Raw genomic sequence first — 21,275 nt, 5'->3', positions numbered from 1 at the left:
CCACTTCTTCCTGCTGACTCCCGCCGACCCCGGCACCACCCTCACGTGGACTCCTGACGCCAGGCCTTGTGTTACCTCCACCCTTGATGGGCTGCTGGGACAGCCAGATGTGGTCGCAGGAGCAGAACTGGACCTGGTGGGAGCTTGCTCAAGGCAGGTGCTTCTGAACCTGGTTTGGAGCCTCAGTCACTGGGCCCCAGCGTGAGAAGGGAGCCCGACTGAAGTGGGCACACGTGGAGAAGCCAGACCCCACTGGACCTGCGTGCACCTCACCATCTCCAACCTCAGGACCCTTGGGAGGGGCAGGAGCCCTTTGTCATGGAGATGCCCAGGTGCCACAAGCTCCTGAGAAGCTGAAGGAGATTCCCCCACATGCAGCAAGGGGAGAAGCAGGTTAGGGACCCTCCCCTGAGTACAGCACTAGGCCAGCTTCCCCCCTGTAGGCCCCTCCTACAGCTGACCCTTGCCCTGAACCAACTGGGGAAGGCAGTCCTAGGGTGGAACTGGCAAAGCCGACTCAGGCAGAGGCCCACTGTGGTCAAGCACCCTGAGGGACACCACCAGGCTGTCAGACAGACGGGGCAATTTGAATGGGCGTGAGGGTTGGAAAGTGACTTGGAAACTGCAAAGAACCTCAAACCACTTTGCAACACGTTACCGGCTGATCACACCATTGGACATCTAGGTGAAGGAGGGGACGTCCACTGAAGAAACAGTTTCCCTCAGTGTGCCGTATAGAGACGGGGGCAGGTGAGTGAGTGAATAACCGTGTGTCGCGAAGGAGATGCCCGGAAGGCTTTGAGAACATCTGCACACTGCAGCCAGCTCTGAAAATCCCCTGCTGTGGGGTGCAGCTGCACACGGCACGTCACCCGTGGCACCCCACCCGTGGCACGCACTGACTCTGTAGAAAGGGAACTGGACATTAAGAGAGAGAGAGGCACTCAGGCTCTGAAAGGACGGCAGCAGGGATGTGCACCCCTCTCCCCGCAGCCCAGGCCCTGAGAGCTACACCCAGGGCCAGGACACTGGTCACTGGCCTGTGGGGCTCCCTGGGGGCGTGAGCCTGTGAGAACACCCCGTCCTGCAGAGCTGGGTGGAGCAGGCGTCTGTGCTGTGACACCAGGTGGAATCAGCTCCTGGAGGACGTGTGCCCTGGTGGGAAGTGCCAGGAACATACCAGGGCTGGTGTGCCAGGGCACTGCGGCCAGGGGAAGGGTGGCCAGGGCTCTGCAGGTCCAGCTCAGGAGGAGCTAATGCCCAGGGGGGAGGACAGTCCTGCAGCAGTCCAGAATGGGAGGAGAGGAGGCCACGAGGGACGGGCCTGCGGCTTGCTATGGATGGAGAAAAGCCGGTGGTGAAATCCCGTTTCAAAACAGGAGACCCACCAAGCACCAGTGGCGTCCTGAGTCCCCAGGAGAATGGGGTTCAAGAAAATGGACTTCAGTATTCATAGAGAGTGGGAGCTGGGACCAAGTGGCCCAGGCAGGCCCCACCCAGCCCTGCTTCCTGTCACCCACAGTGCCAGCTCAGAACCCAATGGTCAGGGCAGACGGCATGTGTCCTGCTCCACCCAACGGATCAGGTGCAGGAGAGGCCGTCACCCCGTAGCTGGAATGGGGTGTCTTCAAACAGGAAAACCATGGAGCTGGCTTCCCAAACCACAAAACAGAAACAGACACAAACCTAGAAACGTGTGAAATAAGACCTGGCTTAAGACAGGAGAGAGACAAAGACACAATCTTTCCCAGGTCAGGGATATCACAAAGCTCCCAAGAAAGGATCTGTTTGAAGACATAATAAGGAGCAATGAGCAAAGTCTTGACAATGGAAAATAAAATGAAGGAAACTGGAGATAAAAAGGGTGGGAAGAAAAATCCCTCCAACCTCCAGAAAAGAACACGAGGGTCTTAAAATTTAAAGTAACCAGGGCGGCATGAGGCACCCTGGCAACCAGACGGCCCGGGACCGCTGACTTCACGATGCACGTGGAAACTGTAGGGGCCATGTCCCCAGCCAGCCAAGCCTCACTTCAGGTGCCCGCCCCACAGAGCCGGTGCCCTCCAGCAAGGACCTGGGACGCACAGTTCTTACCAATCACCTCGGAAGAAGGACTTCCCATGCAAGAGGCCTGGAGGTGACCTGGAGGCTGCCATGTGGCTGGCGTGAGTCCTGGAACAGTTAGAAAGAGAGGAGGGAGAAAGAAGAGGGAAGAGTCAAACAGCTCATCGATCGTCAGGCAGGCAGGCGGCGGAGGTCAAAGGACAAGGCTTTGGGAATTGCTGACCAGGCATCTGCAGCTTGGCAAGGCAAAGTGGGGTGGGCAGTGGGATCGTAGCAGAGACCCGCACCGTCCTGAACACCAAAGCATGTGTGTGCACGAAGGAGCAGGCTGACCACGGCAGGAGGACTCCCAGCCCACCGTGGCACACTAGGACACCCCAGAGACCAGACTCCTGGACCATTTCAACAGCATGGCCAGGAGCACGTCACTCCCACAGGGAGGCTTGCCCCCAGAGGAGCCACCCACTCCACGTGGCACAAAAAACCCATCATGATTCAGAAAAGCCAAAACAACGATAGTAAGCATAAAGCAAAGACCAGAGCTTCTGGCTAAGGGAGGGTCACAGGAGCAGGCATTGTGGCCACACAAGACCCCAATTAAATGTCATGAAGAACACCGTCATGTGAAGGCTGTGACCGTTCATGCCTGAGTTGGCGTCCACCGTCTTAAAAATACAGATGCCTGAGAGGCCGGGGGAAAGGTCCACGGAGGGGCTCTGCTGTGTGGTTCTCAGCGTAGGAACCGTGGGGAGGAAACGCAGGAGGAGAGCCACAGAAGGGCAGTCTGTAAGGAGGGCCCCTGCCACTCCTCACCTACCACTTAACCACAGAGAACACGCCCCTCGGCCACCCAGGGGCATTCGTAGAAGGCAACAGTCAGGGGCCAAGCCAGGCCTGAAGTGAAATCAGTGCAAAACGCTGTGCTTGAGTCCAAAGACCAAAGACCTAAAAAGACACGAACAGGCAAATGAGGGCTGCCTCGGGGCACAGGCCCACACTGCTGACCCACAAGTGCAGACAGATGTGCCCGCAGCTCCTCTGGTGTCACCAGGGTGGCGGGATCCAGGGCTCAGGGAGAGGCAGGGGGAGACGGCCCCTTGCAAGTTCCCACAGTCTCAAAGGCTACAACTGCCCCGAGGGACAGTGGGGCTGCTCCGCCACACAGGCACTCCCCTGGGACCCAGATGTCCTCTTAAGAAGTTCACCCCAACATTCACCTACACAAAGCCCCCTTGCAGGTGAAGAGCCCCAGGAGCCACCCATGGTAGGCTGGTGGATCAACCCAGGGGGCACAGCCTCAGGAGGCGCAGTCTGAAGAAAGTGGTCTCCTGCGGAGGGTCAGGGGCCAGAGAGGAGTCACATGTCTGTGTGTTCTCTTCACACATGATTAAGACTCTTGAATCATGGCGACATTTTACATTCAAAAACATATTAAGTCATGTACAGGAGGAATGGGGACTAAGTGCCATCCCCAGCACATGGGTTCACCTCCCCGCAGACTGACACTGACTCCACAGATGAGGTGTGTCACTGAAATCACCCAGGGGACAGAACTCGGACCGCTCGCCCTGGAAGGGATGGGCGCTAATGCAGAGTTACCTGGGGCTGGGAGGTGGACGGGAAAAGAGGGGGCACTGACCGACGAACTTACAGTTAGGGGCAGGGAGTTCTGGTGACCAGAAGAGATGACTGCAGTTAATAATAGTGTGCCTCAACATACCTAAAAGAGGGTATTTTAAATGTTTTCATCATGAATAAATGATGAATATTTAAGACACTGAGGATGCCTGGATATTCATTGCCTCAAATATTTATCACTTGCTTGCATGTGTACAGGAATCAATCTTATTGGATCATTGCACAATGGATACGCGTGTTGAAAATCACATTATACCCTACAGTTATTATTTGTTAATTAATAATAATATGAATTTTTAAAAAATATCGGCAAGGAAATCCTGAGCCTCACTGGGAAGACTTGTGGCTGGAGGTGGTGGGATGCAGGAGCTCTGGGGCAGAGACCCTGGGCGAGCTGCTGGGAGTCAGGGCTCTGTGTGGGAAGAGGGGGCTGCAGTAGCCAGGCCAGGAGCCAGAGGTCGAAGGTTTGGAGGCCTGGCCACCATGATCCTGGAAGGACAGGGGCTCTGCAGAGAAGAGGACCCTCCATGTGGTCAGTGGGGGAGACACCAGGACGGAAGGAGGGGCTTGGAACCTGGGAGGCTGGGGACAATTTGAGCATAGCAAGGGTGACGCGAACCCCCCACAGCTGGACAGGAGGGAGCCTGAAGGACACAGTGAGTCCTGAGTGATGCTTGGGGAGGGAGGGGTAAGATCTTCCCATAGAAGGCCACTAGCTTCTGGGTACAGAACAGAGTGGGATTAAAATCTCATCACACACCGCTGTGCAAGGTGGACTCAGGCGGGAATTGCTGGGGGGGGTGGTGCGGATAAAGCCCGGGCACAGGTTTTATCAGAGAAGAGCGGGGTGGGGGACACTCAGGGAAGGTGCACTTCTCCCCTGCCCCTGGCCCAGGCAGCCCGAGCTGTTGCCTCCTCTCCAGACAGGCCCAGCCACCAGCAGCAGGACGGGCGGAAGCCTCCCGCCAACCTCAGTCCTTGACTCCCGTGCTCTAGAATAAACAGTCAAGTGCAGTCCCCAGGCTTTGATCAGAGACTCCTGTCCACGGCTCCTTTTTAAAATCTTACAGCATTTTGGAGACGTGCTCCTTCATAGGACATGTGGAGCTGGCACACGGTGTGGGTATGCATGCGGGAAGGCTATTTGGTAAATTATCTCTTAATATTTCCTTGAATTCTGTGGGATCATGGAAAAAGCCACTGCAATCACAACTAGTTGCCTGGTAACCACTGACTATCATCCTTCTACAAAAGGAGCAATTAACCTGTCTCCACGGTGGGTGCTCCACGGGGCTGTGTAGGCAGCAGAATCTGTCTTGTGTTCTGGCCACCAGCGCTCCCAACACCCCGGGGGAAGCCGTGGGGGTGGTCACATAAAAGTGCCGCGGGGGACCTGGGGCCAGGGGACCAGCCCCAGTGCGGCTGCACCTAGTCAAGCATGAGAGGGAACGGTCGAAACTCTCCAGACACTGGCTCTGCCCTCGCAAATAAGGGGGGCAGCTGTTTCCGTCACGCGTGCTTCCAGCTTTGGAATCCCCTGCTCCTTCAACACCTCCGTGGGCAAGGGACGGAGTGAGAGCTGGGCGAGGCTGAGTGGGCCTGGAGCGTCCACCCTCTGGAGAGCCAGAGAACAGGGCTGGGGCACACATACCTGGGGTGGGGAGCCAGCAGGATCTGGGGCATCCCTGACCCCTGCCGAAGTTGTTTCCCATGAGCTTGGGCCGTGCAGGATGCTGCTGGCCGAACGCAGAGCTTCTCCAATGTGAGGATGTCTGGGGCAGTCACTTCCCTCACCCAGATATTTGGAAAATAGCGAGCCGCTTGAGCAACCTTATGAACAACCATCTCAGAGTGCCCACTCTCCACCCGGCCTCAGGAGTGCCCACTGTCCACCCAACAGGCCATCAGCAGCACAGGTGGCCAGTGAGACTCCAGAGCACAGCTCGGCCAGAAGCAGCAGCCCAAGCCTAGGTTCCAGAGGACGCAGCCGGGAGCGCGGTCCCCTCTGGGCCGTCTGTGGGCACAGCAGCATCCTGGGGTGCCCTGTGGCCTGTGCGTGGTGTTTGGGGCGCAATCCCTGTTTCGGAGGAAGCAGGAGCCTCAGGGCCAAGGGTGATACAAGCAGAAGACGTGTGTGTGGAGGCCGGTGAGGGAGGAGCCTGGCTCGGGCTGCCCGCGGACCTGAGCTGATCTTGCTGGGCTTCCTCCCGGGGCCTGCCCTGCTGATGCCCGGGCTTTGTCGGGATATTTGAGAAAAGCATTCTCTTGCACCGGGCACTTTTCAATCAAAAGGTCTTTTAACAAACTCCCTTGACACCAAAATTGAAAGTCTGAGGAAAGGCAGGCCCCGTGCCTGCAGCTGCATCTGTTGGCGGTGCTTCGTTTATGGCAAAGTACGGGGGTGGGGGGAGAGGGGAGCCCAACGGGTGAGTAACGGCGAGTTCAGTCCACAGCTCAGGCCTGGCGCTTTCATCTCTACACTGTTTCTTAAAAGAAAAGCGCCTTATTTACATTTAAGAGCCTGGCGTGAGCAGGGCCTCCCGTGTCCCTGTTGAAGGCAACTCCTAACGGAGGGTCCCTTGCACCCGTGAGTGTGGGCGCTGAGTGGCAGAAGCCTGCAGAGGGTCTGCCCTCTGCAGCTCAGCCAGCTCCTCCTGCAGGTGGTCAGGTGAGTCCCTGCACCAGGCTGCACTGTTCTTGTCCCTCAGTCTCCGCTGGACCCCCCGACCTGTGGTGTGAGTGGGTGCTGCAGCGGGAGCAGGCAGGGTGGGTGTGTGGGCACCCCCCTTGCCCTTCATTCTAACAAGGAGAGAGTGGAGGCCAGCCTGAAGGGCACCACCAGGCCCTGCCCCTGCCCAGGGCTCTGGGCACCCCACGTGGGGACTGTAGAAACCTCCAAAGAAGGGGTGTCCAGCTGGACACAGAGGGACACGTAGGATGACAATCAGGAAACCACAGAGCTCGGAAGAAACCAGAAGCCAAGATAAGTGAGGGGAGGACGCAGCTCTTCCCAGTGAGCGCCCACCTCAGCAGTGGGGAGACCTCGTCGCCAGCAGGAACCCCGGGGGAGCTCCTGGCAAGAAGGGGCTGTGCCGGGGAGCCTGGTGGGGCCAGTACTGCCCCTCTCTCAGGCCTGCCAGCGTGCGTGCTGGGCCTGGCCCCACAGCGACTCTCCTGAAAGTGTGAGTTGTTGCTCCTTATAGAATGGGGCAGAAGGGGTCCCCAAGACTCAAGCCAAACAGATGTGATTTATTTCATTGAGGAAACAGCCATTGAAACCCTGGGTCCCCAAGGGTGTCACGGAAGTCCTCCTCCACTGGCCAGGCATGGAGCCCCAGGATGACCAGAACCTCATTCCTCTGAGAAGCAGCCAAGGGTCAAAGACATGAGCTCAGCAAAGGGACACCGAGGAAAGCCAAGACCAGACTCCAGATGCCCAAGGGGCCATCGGTGGGGAGTTGATGGATTCACAGCTCAAAGCCAGATGACTAATGGTGGAAATGACAGGGACCCAGATTTCTGCTTCATCTAAGGATGCGTTTTCTGGCAAATGTCAGCGTGGAGATGCCTGCCATCACCGGAGTGAAGACCTTGGGCTATGAAGGGTGCTCATGAGAGAGTCAAAGCTTGGGAAGACAGTCTAATCAACCTCTGAAGTCCTTTCTAAATGGGGATTCACACAAAAAGAAATTACTTTTGAAATTACTTTGTGAAGGGGTAGATGTGCCAATTTGCTTGACTCTCGTGTTTATTTCACTCCGTATGTGTGTACCAAAGCAGCATCCTGCACACCTTAAATAAAATCAATAAAACTTAAAGAAATGTCTTTTTAAAACAGAATCAAGTTATCCATGCCCTGGCCACCCGTCAGCTGAGTGAGCTGGGCTCATCCACCCTGTACCTGGCATGATGATGAGGCAGAGGTGGTCACTTATCTCTGACAACAACCCCTGCCCAGGGTCTGCTGTTCCCTGTGCACAGACTGTGTGGCTCAGAAAGGGACTCTCTTCACTTCCAGAGCTCTCTCAGCCTGAGCAGAGCCTTCTCTGGGAGGATGGGCCTTGTGGGCATGCAGTGCCCGGCTGGAGAAGAGTTTGCCTTCTGCCTGACAAACCATGAGCCGAAACTCTTTCTTCCCCCCAACCTTCCCCTTACTGCCCAGGAGCATCGGGTCTGCTAGAAAAGTCACTGTGCAATGTGGTGGATCAATAGCAATTTGCTGACTTCAAAGATTCTATGAATCCTCAAACAACAAACGAAGGCTTCCCCAGGTGATCCCTAGTACCCACAGGCCCAACACTGCCAGCCGGACAAGGGGATCCGAGGCAGGACTCACTGAAGTGAGCAGAGAAGAGCCCAAGCTGGAGCCCTGGGCCAGGGGGATGGTAGCCTCTTGTCCAGTGCTGCCAGTGTCCTGGGCCCCCTTCTTCCCATCGAAGGTTAAAAGATCTTCCTGGACTTGTCCTCTCCTGGCCATCCTGCCAGACTTGACTGTCCCCTGAGCTCTGCCTGGCTGCTCCCAGAGCCTCTGAGACCCTCTGTGCCCAGTCTGACCCCTGCCCCTGCCTCTGCCCAGCAATTTTCTCTACTCTCTTCCTGGGCTTATCAGGGTACAGCCCAGGAGACGTGAAGGTGGCCTCAGGGCTCCTGAGAGAGGCCAGACCTTGTAATACCTTGTAATTGCACGCCACAGGATGCAGAAGTGTTGGCGGAGTTAGATCAATGAGCTCTCGGCAGGAAAGGGTCACCCTCCCTCCCCCAGGGAATGTTTGGACACGTGGGTGACAGCCCTGGTCTGGATGGCCGAGCTGCACTCGGGTGCTCCAGCTGGACTGGGGATGATTTCAGACCTGCTCAACCCTTAGTCTTGGACTTGCTTCTCACATGGACGCGCTGCATTCTCCCGTCCACCTCTTCGGTCACTGTGTAGCTGCAAGCCACACAGAACCGACTTATTCGTATTCCACTTACGTTCCCTTAGCGCTTGGTGCAGGGTGCATGAGCTTTCTCAGGGTGGGGCTCCGCTGCTTTGTTAATTGTGTCCCCTGTGCCTACAGCTGGCCTTGGAACACAGTAGGTGCCCAATCAACTAACAGATGGTCTGTGCTCTTCAGGAGGGCCAGGTGCATACATGTGGGTGTGATACACCTCTAGTTTGTAAACAGAGGGTGGTATTTTAATATTTTCTTGAATGTACATGAGACTCCTGGGAATGTTCTCAAGATTAAGATTTCATAATAGTAGTACCTGCAGAGGAGCCAGCGGGAGATCTAAGGCCAGGGATGGGGTTTGGGAGGGAGACATCTCATCAATGGGTTGATCATTCCTCAATATGAAAATCCAAAATCCAAAATCCAAAATGCTACGGAATCTGAAACATTTTCAGCCTGGTGTACACCACAGTGAAGAATCAGACCCCTGATCTCATGTGATAGGTCTCAGACCAATGCAGGCATAATAAGAACATTGTATAAAATTACCGTTAAGCCATGTGTATTAGGTGAATAGAAAACATAAACAGATTTTGTGTTAACAAATATCCCCAACATATCTCACAAAGCATATGCAAATATTCCAAAATCTAAACATATTTGAAAACAGAATACTTCTGTCCCCAGTGGCTTGGATAAGGAATACTCAATCTATTTATCCTTCTGTGTTCTGACTTTGGGGACCCTGAGTCGGTTACTGCGTTAGTCACCATTAGTTAGTCACTGTAACCAAATACCTGACCAAATCAACTTAAATGGAGAAAGAGCGTAGTTTGGATCAGAGGTTTCAGTCCATGTTCATGTTGCTTTGGGCCTTTGGGGAAGCAGAGCAATGTGGCAGGAAGTAGGTGGCATAGGAGGTTGTAAGAAACAGAGAGGAAGGGAGTGGGACTCCCACCTCCTGAAGGTTCTAGCACCTCCTCCAGACCACAGGCAAAGGACCAGACCTTGGCGTACATTGAAGATCCACACCACGACAATGTCCTAAACATTGGAAGTACAGCATGCAGGCCCTGGGCTTGCGGATCCAGTTAAACACACTTTTAAAAGGAAAGAATAAATCCTGTTTTTCTGACTGATGAGCTAACAGCTGTGTGAATCTGACACAGTCTACAATGATACTGACCTTGACCAGTGACCTCAAACACTGCACTGCTTAAAACAACAAACCAGGCTGCTAACTTGAGGAGAGGAGTCAGTCCAGAGTCTACTTCCTGAGGGCCAAGCATGGCACTGAGACTCCTCGGCCGTTTGTGCTGGTTGCGATTATAAAGATACAAACTAACTTGTAGGGAAATGCACGAGATGGCCTTCTGGAATGCCACTCCTGGGTCCCCAGCCTCATCGTGGTGCTCTGGGAAGCTGGGCAGTATCTCCTGGACAAGCCATGCTCCATGGGGTGCACTCAGGTGGGGCCCGTCTGGCCACCAGCTCTCACAACACCATCTTGGGCAGTATTGCAGACAGCTGCATCTGATGCCACCCACACGCTCTATTAGGCCACGGTCCCGGCGTTAAAGGTGCTCTCAGTTATAACCTCCAAATAAAACCAAACCTGGATGGAAATTTATTTCATGTCAGAATTTTATCATAGTTATAAACCCTATCAGGGCTTGAAAGCACTATGACATTAAATTTACCCACAGTGCAAGACAGAGTGTCAGGGAGGGGATGAGTCACGTTTGTTGGTTTTATTTTACCACCAGTACATAGGGAAATTAAATGGCCCCATTTCCTACCTATGCCAGAACCCACACGGGCCTTCCCCCTGCTGCCCGGCCACCAGTGCAGTCGCTCACACGCTTCTCCCGGGGTGCTCTGGACTCACTGTTCAGAGGCCACACTTTCCTTGACTTGGGCATGTTTCAAGGTGTGTTGATAGGCCCTAGGGACAGCTGCAGGGAGGCAGTGGTATCTCACCCCTGGCTGCAAACTACAGGACTTTAAAAACCCAGTGGCTGGTCCCCGTCCCCTAGTGACAGAATCAAAACCTCTCCAGAGTTCCAAGAATGAGAATTAATGAGAATTAAATACTGCTGTGCAATCTGAGCATTGACCTCCAAGATCGAAGGATGTGCTTCTCAGATGGGGGCATGCGCATTACTGGGGGGCTGCTAGGTGCACACCTGGATCCGCAAGCCCAGGGCCTGCATGCTGTACTTCCAAAAGGACCCAAGGAGTTGGGGAGACCAGAGGCCCTCATGTCACTGAGGGCTCGTGCCTTGCTCCCCACGGGCACTGGCTTGAGTGAGCGGCTCTGGCCCCAGAACAGTGGCCCAGCCCATCTCACAGGGCTCCCATGGCTGTGACGTCACTGTGGAGACCCCAAGAGGAGGCCAAGGAGACCATGCCCCACGCTCAAGAGTGGTGTTCACTCCTCCACATTTCTGTGCCTGCGTCTCCACGTGAGTCTGAGCATGCTCCCTGGGGAGGCCGAGGCAGGTGCAGAAAGCATGTCGGTGATGTGTGCAGGCCGGGATCCTGGGGTTGGACACCATCCTCCACTCCCAGCCAACACAAAGCACTTAACGGGGACTGTCATGCCTGCACAGAGGGACCCTCTGGCTAATGAGCAGCTGGGTGGCCAGCTTGAGCCCATGATAAGAAAATTACATCTTAGAATGCTTCGCCCAATGCACAATCATAGCGTATTTAACAACTCAGTGGTGCCAAACTAAGCCAGAGCCGTGAGGCCTGCTCTGCCGTCCCTGCGAGGGGAAGCCAGGCTGGGCGTCGTCAGAGAGAGCGGGCTTCAGCTGCGCCACGCCAGTCTCTGCAGCCTTCACTTGATGGAATAATCTTGGGAATGTCCGGGTGGAATGGCGGGGGTAACACGAGAGGGGAGATGCCTGGGACCTCTGGACTTGACACCTGACAACCCACCAAGGAGGACGTGTTGCTGAAGGGGAGGAGGGAAGGGGCCAAAGCCCAGCCCACACTGAAGCCCTCATCTGGGGCTCCCCTGCCTGTCCTCAGCTTCTGGACAGGACTCAAGGTGAGGTTCCCCGACACATCAGCCTGCAAGGGCTGCCTTAGCATGGCACTCTTCAATGCCACTTGAAGGTCTCCTGGGAGAGCACTCACCAGCAACGGCCCATGACCAGCTGCCTGCGCAGACGCATAGATGCTACAGGTCAGGACCACTAAGTACTACTGGAGCTCACTGTTTGTTTGTTAGATAGAAAATGTTCATATTTTGCTTCAAAGGCTGTCAAGTGACTAATTGCTGTAAAAGTAAAATAAATGATATTTAAAATTGAACTTTTACATCCACATCACCAAGAACACTCTCTGAGAACTGTATATTTTAACCTCTGCATTTTCTTGCTGGAGGCTGGGAGGCAGTGCTTCTGTCTGCTGTAGCTACTTCTGCAGCCCAGGCACAACACAGGACAGCCCAGCCGAGGCACACATGCAGGACAGCCCAGCCCAGGCACACACACAGGACAGCCCAGCCGAGGCACACATGCAGGACAGCCCAGCCCAGGCACACATACAGGACAGCCCAGGCACACACGCAGGACAGCCCAGCCCAGGCACACATACAGGACAGCCCAGGCACACACGCAGGACAGCCCAGGCACACACGCAGGACAGCCCAGCCCAGGCACACATACAGGACAGCCCAGGCACACACGCAGGACAGCCCAGCCCAGGCACACACACAGGACAGCCCAGGCACACACGCAGGACAGCCCAGGCACACACGCAGGACAGCCCAGGCACACACACACAGGACAGCCCAGGCACACACGCAGGACAGCCCAGCCCAGGCACACACGCAGGACAGCCCAGGCACACACGCAGGACAGCCCAGGCACACATGCAGCCCAGCCCAGGCACACACACAGGACAGCCCAGGCACACACACAGGACAGCCCAGCCCAGGCACACACACACAGGACAGCCCAGGCACACACGCAGGACAGCCCAGCCCAGGCACACACACACAGGACAGCCCAGGCACACATGCAGCCCAGCCCAGGCACACACACAGGACATCCCAGGCACACACACAGGACAGCCCAGGCACACACACAGGACAGCCCAGGCACACATGCAGCCCAGCCCAGGCACACACACACAGGACAGCCCAGGCACACATGCAGCCCAGCCCAGGCACACACACAGGACAGCCCAGGAACACACACAGGACAGCCCAGGCACACACACAGGACAGCCCAGGCACACACGCAGGACAGCCCAGCCCAGGCACACACGCAGGACAGCCCAGGCACACACGCAGGACAGCCCAGGCACACACACACGCAGCCCAGGCACACACGCAGGACAGCCAACACTGCAGGCGGAGGGGCATGTTCACATGGGCAGTGACAAGGAAGACAGCCCAGCAGGTTTCTTGCAGGCTTGGGAGCACAGCACGACCAGGAGCTACCGCCCGTCTGGGGCTCTCGTCGTGGTAAAGAACCTGCTACTGTGCCAGGCATGGGGAAGGACCTGCCTCCACACTTGGAGGAAGAATAAAGAAAAGAGGCTACAGCCTGACAGGAGCTTTCCATCAAAGACATCTATCCGCAGAGCAGGGACGCTCTCAAGAGAGTTTTTTTGTTTTTTGTTTTTCAAGATATTGATAAAATTCTTATTTATAAAGCTAAGAATTAAAAATAAACACCTGACAACAAATCATAGAAATATATTCAATGAAAAATGTGTGATCTTTAATAAAGCTGTGTCTTGGTGGTCTTGCCTCTGTGATGAGACTGTCAGGAATTCCTGGTACAGTTGCTATGTGCATCCGCATGCAGGTTTTGGCCTGGGCTCATGTTTTTTTTTTTTCTTGTTGGCAAATATGGGTAGATCTGCTAGGTCAGGTGGGACGCGCTCCTAACTTGGAGCAGACTGACGATGATTTCCTAAGTGATGGAGCCATTTTGTGTCCCCAGCTGTGACATCTGAGTTCTAATTGCTCTGTGTCACTTACAACACTTGCTACTGTCAATCTCTTCGATGTCATCTTCTGGTGGGTGTGTGGTATCTCGTTTTGGTCTCCATTATCTACATTTTTAAAAAGTATAAGAGCAAGGTGGAGCCCGGAGCTTCAACAGTTCACATGGAGTTTTTGGGAATTAACCCTGAGTCACTCAGAATCAGACGACTTCTCTTAGAGCTCTCACATATTTTAAACTTATTTTTCTATAGTTACGACTTTGTCTAGCCAAATAAAACTGAAAAATCACCCAAACAAAAAAGATCAAGCCGAGCATTTCTAGGAACGTGACCAGCAGGTCCCTCATTAGAAACATGGCAGGGTGTTCTCGGGGCCCAGGTGTTTCTAGGCTTTTGAGCAACATGACCAAGCCAGCTGGGCCAGGATTGGGCCAGGATGTGGGCTGCAGGATTAGTACATAACCATTGTCCTGCAAGAGGTGCTGCTGGGCCTTCCCCTGCAGGAGGTGGGAGGGGTCACTGAACAGGGCCACTTTCAGCACTGAGGGGCGGACAGCTCCGGGACACAAAGAGCAAGGCTGGAGCTCTGTGGAGGTGGGGAGAAGCCACACCTCAAGCAAGGGGGTCAGAGAAGGGTCCTGGGGACTCTGGGCGTAGTGCCACCTCCACTCTCCACTCTAGTGGTCCTGGCCTTGGGATTTCAAGCTGTAATCCAGTCATAGAACAGAAGGGACCAGCATACTTGTGATTTTTTTCCTTAAGTTGCTCTAAATAATGAAAGGTCAAAACAGCATTTTTTAAAAGAAAACTTCAAATGCACTAGCTATTTGATGTTATGAAATAAACATCACACAATGCAGTGTCATGTGCTGTTTCCTTGAAATAACTGAGTCAGTTTGGAGATCTTCGCTGGACCACAGGCTGCAGGCCCTGCCACGTAGCAGGTCAGCTTCCCAGAGCTGCAAGGACACTCAGCAGCCAGGCCTCAGTCTTGCAGTTCTCAGCAAAACAACAGAAGAAAAATTTTACTCCATTATAAATAAAGCAGTCAAAAGACTTGCCATCGCTGCTTTGTATTCAAAGAGCCTTCTTCAGCTTTTAAAAATAGACTGTTTTCTGTAATAAGAACAATGACTGTTTCACAAAAGGTTGATAATTCCAGCCCCATCAATCCAGGGAACAGCCAAATGCACCAGGCAAGAGTTCCTCCCTCTGATTCAAGCCCTCCATTTCTTCATTGAGCTGCTAACGAGGTCATTAGCAGGGGACCCGCAGCTCCCACCAGCCTGCGCCTGCCGGCTCCCCAGCCAGATCAGAAGCGGAGAGCTGGGAGTGATGGATAGAAGCCCTCCCCGGGGCTCATCTTCCTTCCTGGGGCATGCTCTGGGGATGATATCTTGTGGGCCTGTCTGGGCTGACAATAAATAAGCACTTAGTGATTTTCTTTGGAGATGGATGTAGCCTGAGCCCTCACAGTTATTGGGGGCTTCCAGCAAATGGTGCTCCAGGAGTCAGTCATGCTGCCGGCTGAGAATGAAGGACGGTGATCGTAGCTAAGACCTAATTAAAGTGGGGACAGGGAATGCCATTGCTGCGATGGGCGTGGACTCCAGAAGATGTGCGGTACATGCACATATGTGTATGTGGTGCACCTCCCCCCTCAAACCTGCCACAAGGGCATGGAGAGACCCCCAGCTCTGCACTCCTGGTGGTGGGGCAGGTCCGAGGTAGACGCTGGCAGGCAGGGCTCCTGCGCATGAAGGCCTGATGTGGCCATGGGCAGCAGGGTTTGAGTAAGCTCATGGCATGTGCATGCTGTCAGTGTGGGCCCTGGGCAGACGCATGCCAGTGAGCCTCACTGCTGTCAGTCCCCAGGCACCTGCTGCTGGGAATGCTGATGAGCCACGTGTCCAGGACAGATCTCACTCCCTGGGAGAGCTGGTGACCTTCACTGCCAGCCTGCCAGCACTGTAGCCATCAAGATGGAGCTGAGGGCATCGCCTGTTCTGCCCTCTGCCCTCCCGATGTCCCCACAAAGCTCCACGTTTCCCACCACTGCTGTGGCTCCCCTCCCTCCCAGAGCTCCTCATCTGAGGGCTCCCACCACCCACCACCACCCACCACGTCGTTAGGGCCCAAGTTCTGATGTGAGCTTTGGCGAGTCCCCTCCCTCATCCTTCAAGCTATCCACTTGCCAAGTTCTGTCACGCTGGAACCAGAAGCATCTCCCTGTCACCCCTCAGTCCAGACTGGGTCCCCAAGGCCCTGGCTTATTCACGTGAGAACCAGTAGGATCACACCAAAACATGACTCTGGTCTTGGGACCCCTCCAGGGGGCCTCCATATGTCGTAAGGAAGATCAGAACTCCCGCACGTGGGGTCCTGGAGGCCACAGCAGCTGAAGGTGTGTAGGAGACCACCCTGTGTGTCCATCTCTTGGGGATAAGGAGAGGGACAGTGTCCCTGGGTAACCCTAGGTGGATGACAGTGGGTCCTGTTTGCAGGTCAGGAGCCTAAGGTTTAGGGAGGTCAGTGCACACCATGGATGCCCCCTGTTGGACCCGCAGCCTGTCCTCCCACCACGCAGCCCCCCACGGCTCCCCTCCTCTAGCCTCAGCCCTTTCCTGCCCACTCCATGCCCCACTCTGGGCCCTGGAGCCTTGGTCTGCAGCGCTCTGTTTTCGTGGCCCCCATTTGTTTGGAGGACTCATGTTAACCCTTCGTCTCCCAGCCAGGCTCCCGCCTCCCACGGAACCCTTTCGTGGTCCCCTGCCTTCTCCATGGCACTGCGTGGCCCTTGCCGACGTGGAACAGGGCACTGCACAGTGGGCTCCTGTCTGCCCCCTGCGAGTTTGGGCGTGTGGACCAGGAGAGCTCCACTGTGCCTTACCCTTTGTTTATTTCTTATCAGAGGTCAACTGGCAGTAGATGCTTGAATGTGATAAATGGTGTTGACAAAACCTGGGCTTCATGAAGTCCCCTGTGAAAGCCCATGTACGTCAGGGGGGCTGCTGGGGAACCCCCACGTCCTGCTTCAGAACACTTCTTTTTCTTAAAGCGTGTGTTTGCACAGACCATCTGGGTGTGATGGCCTATGGTGCCTGTGGCTGGGCCACCCTCCCCCAGAGAGGCACTGGGGGGGAGGAGCCACCGTGTGACCACACAAGGGTAGGTAGGTTGAAAGGCGTGGCCTGAGGTGAGTAGACCAGCTGGCTTCCCCTGAGGCTGGGAGTCCTGCTGTGAGGACGTCCTGGACGCTGGGTCCTTGGGTTCTGCCCAGGGCTCAGGCTTTGTGGGGCTGGGGGTAGGAGAAATCAATGTGTTGTTTTAGTCAGCGCTTGTATTGCTGTGACCAAAACACCTGGCAGGAGCAACTCAGAGGAGGAAAAGTCTATTTGGGGCTCACGGGTTCAGAGGTCACAGTCCATAGACGGCTGACTCCACGGCTCTGGGTCCAAGGAGAGGGCACATCCTGGCTGAAGGGCATGGGGCAGGGGCTGCTCAGCTCATGGTGGGTCAGGGAGCAGAGAGGGAGGGGCCTGTCCCCGCACTGACAGGTGCACTGGGGGTCTCACACCCAACCTTCTTCTAGGACACGGGAGCAGACCCCGTGCATCTGAACCCGAGCTGTGGCCTCATGGCAGCACTGTCAGATCCCAGCTCCTGCCAACACCACCTTCTCCTCAGGACCCTCACCTGGGCCTTCATCTCTGGGCACTTCACACAAAAGACTGTCTGTCTGTCCCCAGAATCTTTCAAATGGGGTTGCCTCTCCCTGCAGCCTGCCATTTGTAGGGGAATGCATGATGAATTTTGTAGTAAATATTTGAACGTTCGCGAAGTCAGGATGCACTCTGTACTTTCCAGGGGACCCAGACAGCTACCCATATGGCACCTGGTTTGCCTCAGTCCTCTGTACATGTCACTCAGCAGATGGGAGGCTGAGTTGCCGTCTGTGCCTCTGCTTTTCTCCATAGAGGTGTTCAAGCTGGGTGGCCGGGCCAGGTCCCTGTCTCGACCCTGGTGCTGACCTGAAGATGACAGGAGCAAAGCCACCGTCCCCGACTCCCTCAGCTGCACTTCTTCTTTCTGCGGCGCCCCCACCCAGCACACCTGCGCTCCCCGCCTTTCCTGGCTCCCGTTCCTCAGCTCATGGTTGACTTTGTGCTCATCTGCCTCCAGCCCTGGCCTGGTGCTTCCATGCTCCTGCAGACGAGCCCCACGGGGTCACGGTCCTGCAGACATGTAGGCAGTGTGACTTAGCTGTAGCTGCTCAGTTGGAAGCTTTGAGGACAGAAGAGGTGGCACTGGGCCCCCGGTGGGGAGGGTATTTGCACATGAGGAGCCACCTGATGGTGCTCGGGCTCTCCCAGGGCTGAGGAGGAGAGCTGCAGAGGGAGGCCGGGCACGTTGGAGGCAGCAAGGTCCCTGTCAAGGGCTACGCACCTGCACTGCCCCCGCTGACTCACGCCAGGAGCAGGGAAAACTGGAGCCCTCCCACCAGTGAACCGCCATCTGTCCTTCCCTGGCTGCTCCGTGCACCAGTGGGGCGTCGGTCAGTGTCAGCCTGCAAGGGGGAAGGAGACCTGTGCCCACACACACTTGGGGACAACAGCCACATGGCTACAAGGAGCCAGCATGACGTCAAGGCAGGATTTATTTCAGAAGCGCAGCCCGTGCTCTGGGACGCTGGAAATGCCGCCGTGGTGACGTGGTGATGTGTAGTCTTTGGGCTGTGTTTGTCATTTGAGTGGGTTCATCTCTGCTTCCCCGTGCCGGCCAGGCCCTGGGGAGACAGAAGTAAATCAACAGGGCAGTATGTGTTTGCTACAGTGTCAAGCGGGGTTCCCATGGCAAAGGAGGCAGGGGACTGACTCTCCTTTTTTCCAAGCAGCAGGATTATGAGTGCAGGTCCTGAGTCCCCGCGGGGAGCAGGACGGCGGGGGGAGATGTCCTCCTGGTCCTGGCTCCAGCCAAGGAGCATTCCCACCATTCCTTGGTCCCCGTCCTGGAGTGATCCTGAGGGAGTGGCCCTGCAGGTCAGGCCACAACCAGGCAAGATATCTCTGGACCTTGGAGCCCACTGGTGCTCCCCACCTTCGCACCCCAGCTGTGTCCAGTCTCACGGCCCACCTCAAGGGTCCAGCCTCTACCTTCCCTCCCTGCAAACCAGTTCTATGCATGGGCCTTCTCTGCACCCACAGGTACATGTTGTCTTGATGTGGCTCTTCCTGAGTGAAATGTGTCTCCTTTGAAGGGGCCTGGTACCTTCCTGGGTGGCTGCTCAGACATGGGCAGCAAGATGCCCACCAGACCCTGGAAACCAGAGACCAGCTGACTGGTGAGGTCCTGGCTCAGTGTTCACTGGCTAGGGTGGCTGGAAACACTGGCCCGTCTCTCCTGTCAGACCTGAAGTTAGAGAAGGGATCAAGGTGCAGAGTTTGACCACATACCTGCAAACAATGAAGGCATTATCTTTGTTTGTTGGGTTGAAGGATCTTCTACATTATATTGCATTTAATATCTTGCTCTCATCCCCACAGTTGAAGTCACTTAATAGCTGGAAAAGTGACTCCCAGTATCCATGTCCATATGCCCTGACTCTCCTGGGCCTTCCACCCGGGGCTGCTGGGCTACTCAATTATTTTGTGTTTTATTGTTGCTCTCCTGGACTAAAGAATAGCCCACTGTGTCTTTCACAAAGAAAACCATCCTCCTGGACTGTGGAAGCCAGGCTTGTCTTGCCCTTCTTTCGACTGTTCCCTTCACCTAATTGGCTCACCTCCAGCTCGATGTCGCAGTGACCAAACGACAGCCTGTGAATGCTGCTGGAACCCCGAACCTATCAGATGGGAGGTTCATGTCCCTCAGTGCCTCTCTAGCACCCACCATCAGCGGGGCTCAGTCCCCAAGGAGGAGCGCTTCAGATCACAGAAACCAGGGGACAGCAGACATGGTCAGAGGCCCAGGGCCCAGACAGGCACCTCTAATGGCAGGAGGCTCCGTGTTGTTCAGTGACACTCAAATGCAATGTTGAAATCTGCTAATTTCAGAACTACAACTGCGGGTAAACAGATGCTGACTAACAGTACTTCCTCCTGTCCTCGGCATTGCCAGTGTTCTCTGAAGAGCGGAAGGCGAGAACTGCAGGCCACCTCCCATGTCCCTGAAGTGCCCCTTCTTCTTCCAGGAGGAACCGCAGCAGACACCAAGCAGTCCAAAAGCAAGGAACCTAGGAAGGTGATGGTCCCTTAAAATTCAATTTTAAATACTTCACACATGCAAGAAGGTAGAGCTGACGCACATGAGATGTAAACAACATCACGACGAACAGCCAAGCGCCTGCCACCTGGCTTATGGGTTAGAAACATCGTGCAGTCGGGGACCTGTCCTGGCAGGCTCCCTCCCTCCTGGTCCCGGCCTCTGGTGTTTCTCATTCTGCCCTTGGCTTTCGCTATACATGTCATAAATAAGACAGTATTGATAATTCAACGGTTTAAAATCATGGCATTGAGTAAAGACATAGCTAGTCTCAGGATGCCTAAGTTCTGTACAAGGGCTGAGAGCCAATTCCGTTTTTCTTCTAAATGTGGGATCTATGCCTCAGGAGCACTGCATGAGAGGGCCCTTGTCCCCTTTCTGCTGCAGAGCCCCCGGTTCTGCAGGGAGTGCCATGCACGTGGGGTCGGTTTGGAATGCTCCCTCGGGTGGGTGTGCGGCCCTTCTGCTCAGACCCCCCCTGTGCATAGCGAGGGCTCCCATCCTCTATGTGCAGCTGGGACCTTTCCTATGCCTGGCTCTTCATCCAAGGGGGCTCGGCTACTCTCAGCCCTTTGATTTTTCATGTAAATTTTAGATTCCTATGAAACCCTGTTGAGGCCTTGGTTGGAACTGCGTAGAAGTGGAACAGCGTGGGAGCACGCTCAGACTTCATCACAGCCCTCTCCTTGTCCGTGAACTTGGCCTCTCTCACTGATGCATCGTCTGCCGTCTTTCAGTGAAGCCCAGTGAGTTTCTCTAGCAGCAATTCACCTCCTTGGCTAACTTTTTGATTTTTAGAGCTATGGCAACCAGCATGGGGACCAGCCAGGGCAGGCTGTGTCTGATTGTAGTCACCACAGTCCCCAAATCTTGGTGCTCGGACAAAGATGCACTCCTCATTCCCACTCCAGGTCCGCAGCGGGATGCCTGGGCTCTCCTCTCTGAAGACATGGTGCCCACCCTGTTGTACCCCAGAGGGCTCCTGCTCATCCCAGTGCCGGCCCTCAGTGGCTGTCATTTACTGAGTGAAAGGTTCCATGCCCAGTGTACCTGTGGGTGTCTGAAGTGACAGTGCCCAGGCACCGCAGAGCTGGCCCCTCACTGGTGTGTGCCCCCTTCAAACAGAGCTCCAAGTGCAGCGTGGCAGGCCTCCCACACGGTGAGTTTCTCTGTGGCACTGAGGGCCGGATGTGCAAGGGGGACCCAGGCGAAGGGAAGGGGTTTTGACAAGCCCCTGGCAGGCCAGGGGTGAGAAGTGAGGCCTCTGCCCCGAGGCTGTGTCTGGGCCCCACAAGGCCCTGATGAGAGGCCTGAGGCCAAGGCGTAGAGTGGGCTGCCCAGAAATGCCCAGTGAATTCCCCCAGGGACCTGGAGCACAGGCAGGACCCCTGTCCCCCCAAATCTACCAGGGCT

This window comes from Marmota flaviventris, chromosome 4 (assembly GCF_047511675.1).
Source record: "Marmota flaviventris isolate mMarFla1 chromosome 4, mMarFla1.hap1, whole genome shotgun sequence".
Taxonomy (NCBI): Eukaryota; Metazoa; Chordata; class Mammalia; order Rodentia; family Sciuridae; genus Marmota; species Marmota flaviventris.
The sequence above is the reverse complement of the archived record's forward strand: the minus strand, read 5'-3'. Positions refer to the sequence as shown.